Source organism: Hordeum vulgare, chromosome 7H, assembly GCF_904849725.1.
Source record: "Hordeum vulgare subsp. vulgare chromosome 7H, MorexV3_pseudomolecules_assembly, whole genome shotgun sequence".
Taxonomy (NCBI): domain Eukaryota; kingdom Viridiplantae; phylum Streptophyta; class Magnoliopsida; order Poales; family Poaceae; genus Hordeum; species Hordeum vulgare.
In genome coordinates this window covers 599,231,131-599,239,439 of record NC_058524.1, presented here as the reverse complement: position 1 = coordinate 599,239,439, position 8,309 = coordinate 599,231,131, and positions in this window count along the sequence as shown.

The following is an 8,309-nucleotide window of genomic DNA, read 5'->3' as shown; positions in this document are numbered from 1 at the left end:
GAGAAGATTCGGGACCGAGCGCAGCGCGCCGCTGTGCTTGCTCGTCACCACGCCTCGCGCAGCCCCTGACCGCGTCTCTGTACTGGCTGACGGCGGCCGCCAGCGGTGGAATATCCACGCCGCGCAGGGTGCTGCGTGCAGGAGGCCGAGCCCCCTTGCTTCTTGTGGCCGCTGGCCGTGGTGGCCTAAAGCCCCACGCCGCGTTCTGCCTGTTGGAAATATGCCCTAGAGGCAATAATAAATTAGTTATTATTATATTTCTTAGTTCATGATAATCGTTTATTATCCATGCTATAATTGTATTGATTGGAAACACAATACTTGTGTGGATACATAGACAAAACACTGTCCCTAGTAAGCCTCTAGTTGACTAGCTCGTTGATCAAAGATGGTCAAGGTTTCCTGGCCATAGGCAAGTGTTGTCACTTGATAACGGAATCACATCATTAGGAGAATCATGTGATGGACTAGACCCAAACTAATAGACGTAGCATGTTGATCGTGTCATTTTGTTGCTACTGTTTTCTGCGTGTCAAGTATTTGTTCCTATGACCATGAGATCATATAACTCACGGACACCGGAGGAATGCTTTGAGTGTATCAAACGTCGCAACGTAACTGGGTGACTATAAAGATGCTCTACAGGTATCTCCGAAGGTGTTCGTTGAGTTAGTATGGATCGAGACTGGGATTTGTCACTCCGTGTGACGGAGAGGTATCTCGGGGCCCACTCGGTAATACAACATCACACACAAACCTTGCAAGCAATGTGACTTAGTGTAAGTTGCGGGATCTTGTATTATGAAACGAGTAAAGAGACTTGCCAATAAACGAGATTGAAATAGGTATGTGGATACTGACGATCGAATCTCGGGCAAGTAACATACCGAAGGACAAAGGGAATGACATACGGGATTATATGAATCCTTGGCACTGAGGTTCAAACGATAAGATCTTCGTAGAATATGTAGGATCCAATATGGGCATCCAGGTCCCGCTATTGGATATTGACCGAGGAGTCACTCGGGTCATGTCTACATAGTTCTCGAACCCGCAGGGTCTGCACACTTAAGGTTCGACGTTGTTTTATGCGTATTTGAGTTATATGGTTGGTTACCGAATGTTGTTCGGAGTCCCGGATGAGATCACGGACGTCACGAGGGTTTACGGAATGGTCCGGAAATGAAGATTGATATATAGGATGACCTCATTTGATTACCGGAAGGTTTTCGGAGTTACCGGGAATGTACCGGGAATGACGAATGGGTTCCGGGAGTTCACCGGGGGGGGGGCAACCCACCCCGGGGAAGCCCATAGGCCATAAGGGTGGCGCACCAGCCCTTAGTGGGCTGGTGGGACAGCCCAAAAGGGCCCTATGCGCCATAGAGATAAAAATCAAAGAGAAAGAAAAAAAAGGGAGGTGGGAAGGAAGGGAAGGACTCCCACTCAACAAACCAAGTCCAACTCGGTTTGGGGGGGGAGCCTTCCCCGCTTGGACTCGGCCGACCCCCTTGGGGCTCCTTGAGACCCAAGGCAAGGTCCCCTCCCTCCCACCTATATATACGGAGGTATTGGGTCTGATTTGAGACGACTTTTCCACGGCAGCCCGACCACATACCTCCACGGTTTTTTTCCTATAGATCGCGTTTCTGCGGAGCTCGGGCGGAGCCCTGCTGAGACAAGGTCATCACCAACCTCCGGAGCGCGGTCACGCTGCCGGAGAACTCTTCTACCTCTCTGTCTCTCTTGCTGGATCAAGAAGGCCGAGATCATCGTCGAGCTGTACGTGTGCTGAACGCGGAGGTGCCGTCCGTTCGGTACTAGATCGTGGGACTGATCGCGGGATTGTTCGCGGGGCGGATCGAGGGATGTGAGGACGTTCCACTACATCAACCGCATTCTCTAACGCTTCTGTTGTACGGTCTACAAGGGTACGTAGATCACTCATCCCCTCTCGTAGATGGGCATCACCATGATAGGTCTTCGTGCGCGTAGGAAATTTTTTGTTTCCCATGCGACGTTCCCCAACAGTGGTATCAGAGCTAGGTTCATGCGTAGATGTCTTCTCGAGTAGAACACAAAAGTTTTTGTGGGCGGTGATGTGCGTTTTGCTGCCCTCCTTAGTCTTTTCTTGATTCCGCGGTATTGTTGGATTGAAGCGGCTTGGACCGACATTACTCGTACGCTTACGAGAAACTGGTTTCATCGTTACGAGTAACTCCGTTGCTCAAAGATGACTGGCAAGTGTCGGTTTCTCCAACTTTAGTTGAATCGGATTTGACCGAGGAGGTCCTTGGATGAGGTTAAATAGCAACTCATATATCTCCGTTGTGGTGTTTGCGTAAGTAAGATGCGATCCTACTAGATACCCTTGGTCACCACGTAAAACATGCAACAACAAAATTAGAGGACGTCTAACTTGTTTTTGCAGGGTATGCTTGTGATGTGATATGGCCAATGATGTGATGTGATATATTGGATGTATGAGATGATCATGTTGTAATAGAAATATCGACTTGCACGTCGATGGTACGGCAACCGGCAGGAGCCATAGGGTTGTCTTTATACTAACGTGTGTGCTTGCAGATGCGTTTACTATTTTGCTAGGATGTAGCTTTAGTAGTAATAGCATGAGTAGCACGACAACCCCGATGGCAACACGTTGATGGAGATCATGGTGTGGCGCCGGTGATAAGAAGATCGTGCCGGTGCTTTGGCGATGGAGATCAAGAAGCACGTGATGATGGCCATATCATGTCACTTATGAATTGCATGTGATGTTAATCCTTTTATGCACCTTATTTTGCTTAGAACGACGGTAGCATTATGAGGTGATCTCTCACTAAAATTTCAAGACGAAATTGTGTTCTCCCCGACTGTGCACCGTTGCTACAGTTCGTCGTTTCGAGACACCACGTGATGATCGGGTGTGATAGACTCAACGTTCACATACAACGGGTGCAAAACAGTTGCGCACGCGGAACACTCGGGTTAAGCTTGACGAGCCAAGCATGTGCAGACATGGCCTCGGAACACATGAGACCGAAAGGTCGATCATGAATCATATAGATGATATGATTAGCATAGGGATGCTTACCACTGAAACTATACTCAACTCACGTGATGATCGGACTTGAGCTAGTGTAAGTGGATCATGAACCACTCAAATGACTAGAGAGATGTACTTTTTGAGTGGGATTTTAGCGAATAATTTGATTAAGTTAAACTCTAATTATCTTGAACATAGTCTAAGTCCACTTTGAATATATTTGTGTTGTAGATCATGGCTCACGCGACAGTCATCCTGAATTTTAATACGTTCCTAGAGAAAGCTAAGTTGAGAGATGATGGAAGCAACTTTGTAGACTGGGCTCGTAATCTTAAGCTAATCTTACAAGCTGGGAAGAAGGATTATGTCCTTAATGCTGCGTTAGGAGATGAACCACCCGCTACGGCTGATCAGGATGTTAAGAACGCTTGGTTAGCACGTAAGGAGGACTACTCAATAGTTCAATGTGCAGTCTTGTATGGCTTAGAACCGGGACTTCAACGTCGCTTTGAGCGTCATGGAGCATTTGAGATGTTCCAAGAGTTGAAGTTTATCTTTCAGAAGAACGCCCGGATCGAGAGGTATGAGACCTCCGCTAAATTCTATGCTTGCAAGATGGAGGAAAACTCATCTGTCAATGAACATGTGCTCAAAATGTCTGGGTACTCAAACCGTCTAGCTGAGCTGGGGATTGAACTCCCGCAAGAAGCTATCACTGACAGAATCCTTCAATCACTGCCGCCAAGCTATAAAGGCTTTGTGTTGAACTACAACATGCAAGGGATGAACAAGTCTCCCGGCGAGTTGTTTGCGATGCTGAAAGTCGCAGAGTCTGAACTCCGTAAAGAGCATCAAGTGTTGATGGTCAATAAGACCACTAGTTTCAAGAGAAACGGCAAGGGCAAGAAGGGCAATTCGAAGAAGAGCGGCAAGCCTGTTGCCAATCCGACAAAGAAACCCAAAGCTGGACCTAAGCCTAAAACGGAGTGTTACTATTGCAAGGGTATGGGTCACTGGAAGCGCAATTGACCCAAGTATCTGGCAGATAAGAAGGCGGCCAAAGAAAAATCAGGTATATTTGATATACATGTTATTGATGTGTACTTAACCGGCTCTCGTAGTAGTGCCTGGGTATTCGATACCGGTTCTGTTGCTCATATTTGCAACTCGAAACAGGAACTGCGGAATAGACGAAGGCTGGCAAAAGATGAAGTGACGATGCGCGTAGGAAATGGTTCCAAGGTTGATGCAATCGCCGTCGGCACAGTGTCACTTCAGTTACCATCAGGATTAGTGATGAACTTAAATCATTGTTATTTAGTGCCTGCGTTGAGCATGAACATTATATCTGGATCTTGTTTATTGTGAGACGGTTACTCTTTTAAGTCAGAGAATAATGGTTGTTCTATTTCTATGAGTAACATCTTTTATGGTCATGCACCGAATGTGAGAGGATTTTTCATATTGAATCTTGATAGCGATACGCATATACATAACATTGAGACCAAAAGAGTTAGAGTTAACAATGATAGCGCCATATTTTTGTGGCACTGCCGCTTAGGTCATATTGGTGTAAAGCGCATGAAGAAACTCCATGCTGATGGACTTTTGGAGTCACTTGACTTTGATTCACTTGACACGTGCGAACCATGCCTCATGGGCAAGATGACTAAGACTCCGTTCTCCGGAACAATGGAGCGTGCAAGTGACTTGTTGGAGATCATACATACAGATGTGTGTGGTCCGATGAGCGTGGAGGCACGCGGCGGATATCGTTATTTTCTCACCTTCACCGACGATTTAAGTAGATATGGTTATGTCTACTTGATGAAGCACAAGTCTGAAACATTTGAAAAGTTCAAACAATTTCAGAGTGAAGTGGAAAATCATCGTAACAAGAAGATCAAGTTCCTACGGTCTGATCGTGGGGGTGAATATCTGAGTTTCGAGTTTGGTACTCACTTAAGACAATGTGGAATTGTTTCACAGTTAACACCGCCTCGAACACCACAGTGTAATGGTGTGTCCGAATGTTGTAATCGTACTCTATTAGAGATGGTGCGATCTATGATGTCTCTTACTGATTTGCCGTTATCGTTTTGGGGTTATGCATTAGAAACAGCTGCATTCACTTTAAATAGGGCACCATCAAAATCCGTTGAGACGACACCATACGAACTGTGGTATGGCAAAAGGCCAAAGTTGTCGTTTCTTAAAGTTTGGGGATGTGATGCTTATATCAAAAAGCTTCAGCCTGAAAAGCTGGAACCCAAAGCGGAAAAGTGCGTCTTCATAGGTTACCCAAAAGAGACAGTTGGGTACACCTTCTATCTCAAATCCGAGGGCAAAGTGTTTGTTGCTAAAAACGGAGCTTTTCTCGAGAAGGAGTTTCTCTCGAGAGAATTGAGTGGGAGGAAGATAGAACTTGACGAGGTTGTCGAACCTCTCATCCCTCTGGATGGTGGCGCAGGGCAAGGGGAAACCTCTGTCATTGCGACGCCGGTTGAGGAGGAAGTTAATGATGATGATCATGAAACTCCAGTTCAAGTTTCTGTCGAACCACGCAGGTCGACGAGACCACGTGCTGCTCCAGAGTGGTACGGTAATCCCGTCTTATCAATCATGTTGTTAGACAACAATGAACCTGTAAATTATGAAGAAGCAATGGTGGGCCCAGATTCCAACAAATGGCTAGAGGCCATGAAATCCGAGATAGGATCCATGTATGAGAACAAAGTGTGGACTTTGGAGGTACTACCTGAGGGCCGCAAGGCTATTCAGAACAAATGGATCTTTAAGAGGAAGACGGACGCTGGCGGCAATGTGACCGTTTATAAAGCTCGACTTGTGGCGATGGGTTTTTCACAAGTTCAAGGAGTTGACTACGATGAGACATTCTCACCCGTAGCGATGCTTAAGTCCGTCAGAATCATGTTAGCAATAGCTGCATTTTTCGATTATGAGATCTGGCAGATGGATGTCAAAACGGCGTTCCTTAACGGTTTCCTTAAGGAAGAGTTGTATATGATACAACCCGAAGGTTTTGTCGATCCTAAGAATGCTAACAAGGTGTGCAAGCTCCAGCGATCCATTTATGGACTGGTGCAAGCATCTCGGAGTTGGAACAAACGCTTTGATGAGGTGATCAAAGCATTTGGGTTTATACAAGTGGTTGGAGAATCTTGTATTTACAAGAAAGTGAGTGGGAGCTCTGTGGCGTTTCTGATATTATCTGTGGATGACATATTACTGATTGGAAACAACGTAGAGTTCTTGGAGAGCATAAAAGGTTACTTGAATAAAAGTTTCTCTATGAAGGACCTAGGAGAAGCTGCTTACATTCTAGGCATTAAGATCTATAGGGATAGATCAAAACGCCTGATAGGACTTTCACAAAGCACATACCTTGATAAAGTTTTGAAGAGGTTCAAAATGGAACAGTCCAAGAAAGGGTTCTTGCCAGTTCTACAAGGTACGAGATTGAGTAAGACTCAGTGCCCAGCAACTGATGAAGATAGAGAGCATATGCGCTCCGTCCCCTATGCTTCAGCCATAGGTTCTATCATGTATGCGATGCTGTGCACTAGACCGGATGTTAGCCTGGCCATAAGTATGGCAGGTAGGTTCCAGAGTAATCCAGGAGTGGATCACTAGACAGCGGTCAAGAATATCCTGAAGTACCTGAAAAGGACTAAGGAGATGTTTCTCGTGTATGGAGGTGACGAAGAGCTCGCTGTAAAAGGTTACGTCGATGCAAGCTTTGACACAGATCCGGACGACTCTAAGTCGCAAACCGGATACGTATTTATTCTTAATGGGGGTGCGGTAAGCTGGTGCAGTTCCAAGCAAAGCGTCGTAGCAGATTCTACATGTGAAGCGGAGTACATGGCTGCCTCGGAGGCGGCTAAGGAGGGTGTCTGGATGAAGCAGTTCATGACGGATCTTGGAGTGGTGCCAAGCGCACTGAATCCAATAACCTTGTTCTGTGACAACACGGGTGCCATTGCCTTAGCAAAGGAACCACGGTTTCACAAGAAGACCAGACACATCAAACGACGCTTCAACCTCATCCGCGACTACGTCGAGGGAGAGGACGTAAATATATGCAAAGTGCACACGGATCTGAATGTAGCAGACCCGCTGACTAAACCTCTTCCACGGCCAAAGCATGATCAACACCAGAACTGTATGGGTGTTAGATTTATTACAATGTAATTCACATGATGATGTGAGGGCTAGATTATTGACTCTAGTGCAAGTGGGATACTGTTGGAATTATGCCCTGGAGGCAATAATAAATATAGTTATCATTATAATTCCCGTATCAAGATAATCGTTTATTATCCATGCTATAATTGTATTGAATGAAGACTCATTTACATGTGTGGATACATAGACAAAACACCGTCCCTAGCAAGCCTCTAGTTGGCTAGCCAGTTGATCAAAGATAGTCAGTGTCTTATGATTATGAACAAGGTGTTGTTGCTTGATAACTGGATCATGTCATTAGGAGAATCACGTGATGGACTAGACCCAAACTAATAGACGTAGCATGTTGATCGTGTCATTTTGTTGCTACTGTTTTCTGCGTGCCAAGTATTTATTCCTATGACCATGAGATCATATAACTCACTGACACCGGAGGAATGCTTTGTGTGTATCAAACGTCGCAACGTAACTGGGTGACTATAAAGATGCTCTACAGGTATCTCCGAAGGTGTTAGTTGAGTTAGTATGGATCAAGACTGGGATTTGTCACTCCGTGTGACGGAGAGGTATCTGGGGGCCCACTCGGTAATACAACATCACACACAAGCCTTGCAAGCAATGCAACTTAGTGTAAGTTGCGGGATCTTGTATTACGGAACGAGTAAAGAGACTTGCCGGTAAACGAGATTGAAATAGGTATACGGATACTGACGATCAAATCTCGGGCAAGTAACATACCGAAGGACAAAGGGAATGACACACGGGATTATATGAATCCTTGGCACTGAGGTTCAAACGATAAGATCTTCGTAGAATATGTAGGATCCAATATGGGCATCCAGGTCCCGCTATTGGATATTGACCGAGGAGTCACTCGGGTCATGTCTACATAGTTCTCGAACCCGCAGGGTCTGCACACTTAAGGTTCGACGTTGTTTTATGCGTATTTGAGTTATATGGTTGGTTACCGAATGTTGTTCGGAGTCCCGGATGAGATCACAGACGTCACGAGGGTTTCCGGAATAGTCCGGAAACGAAGATTGATATATAG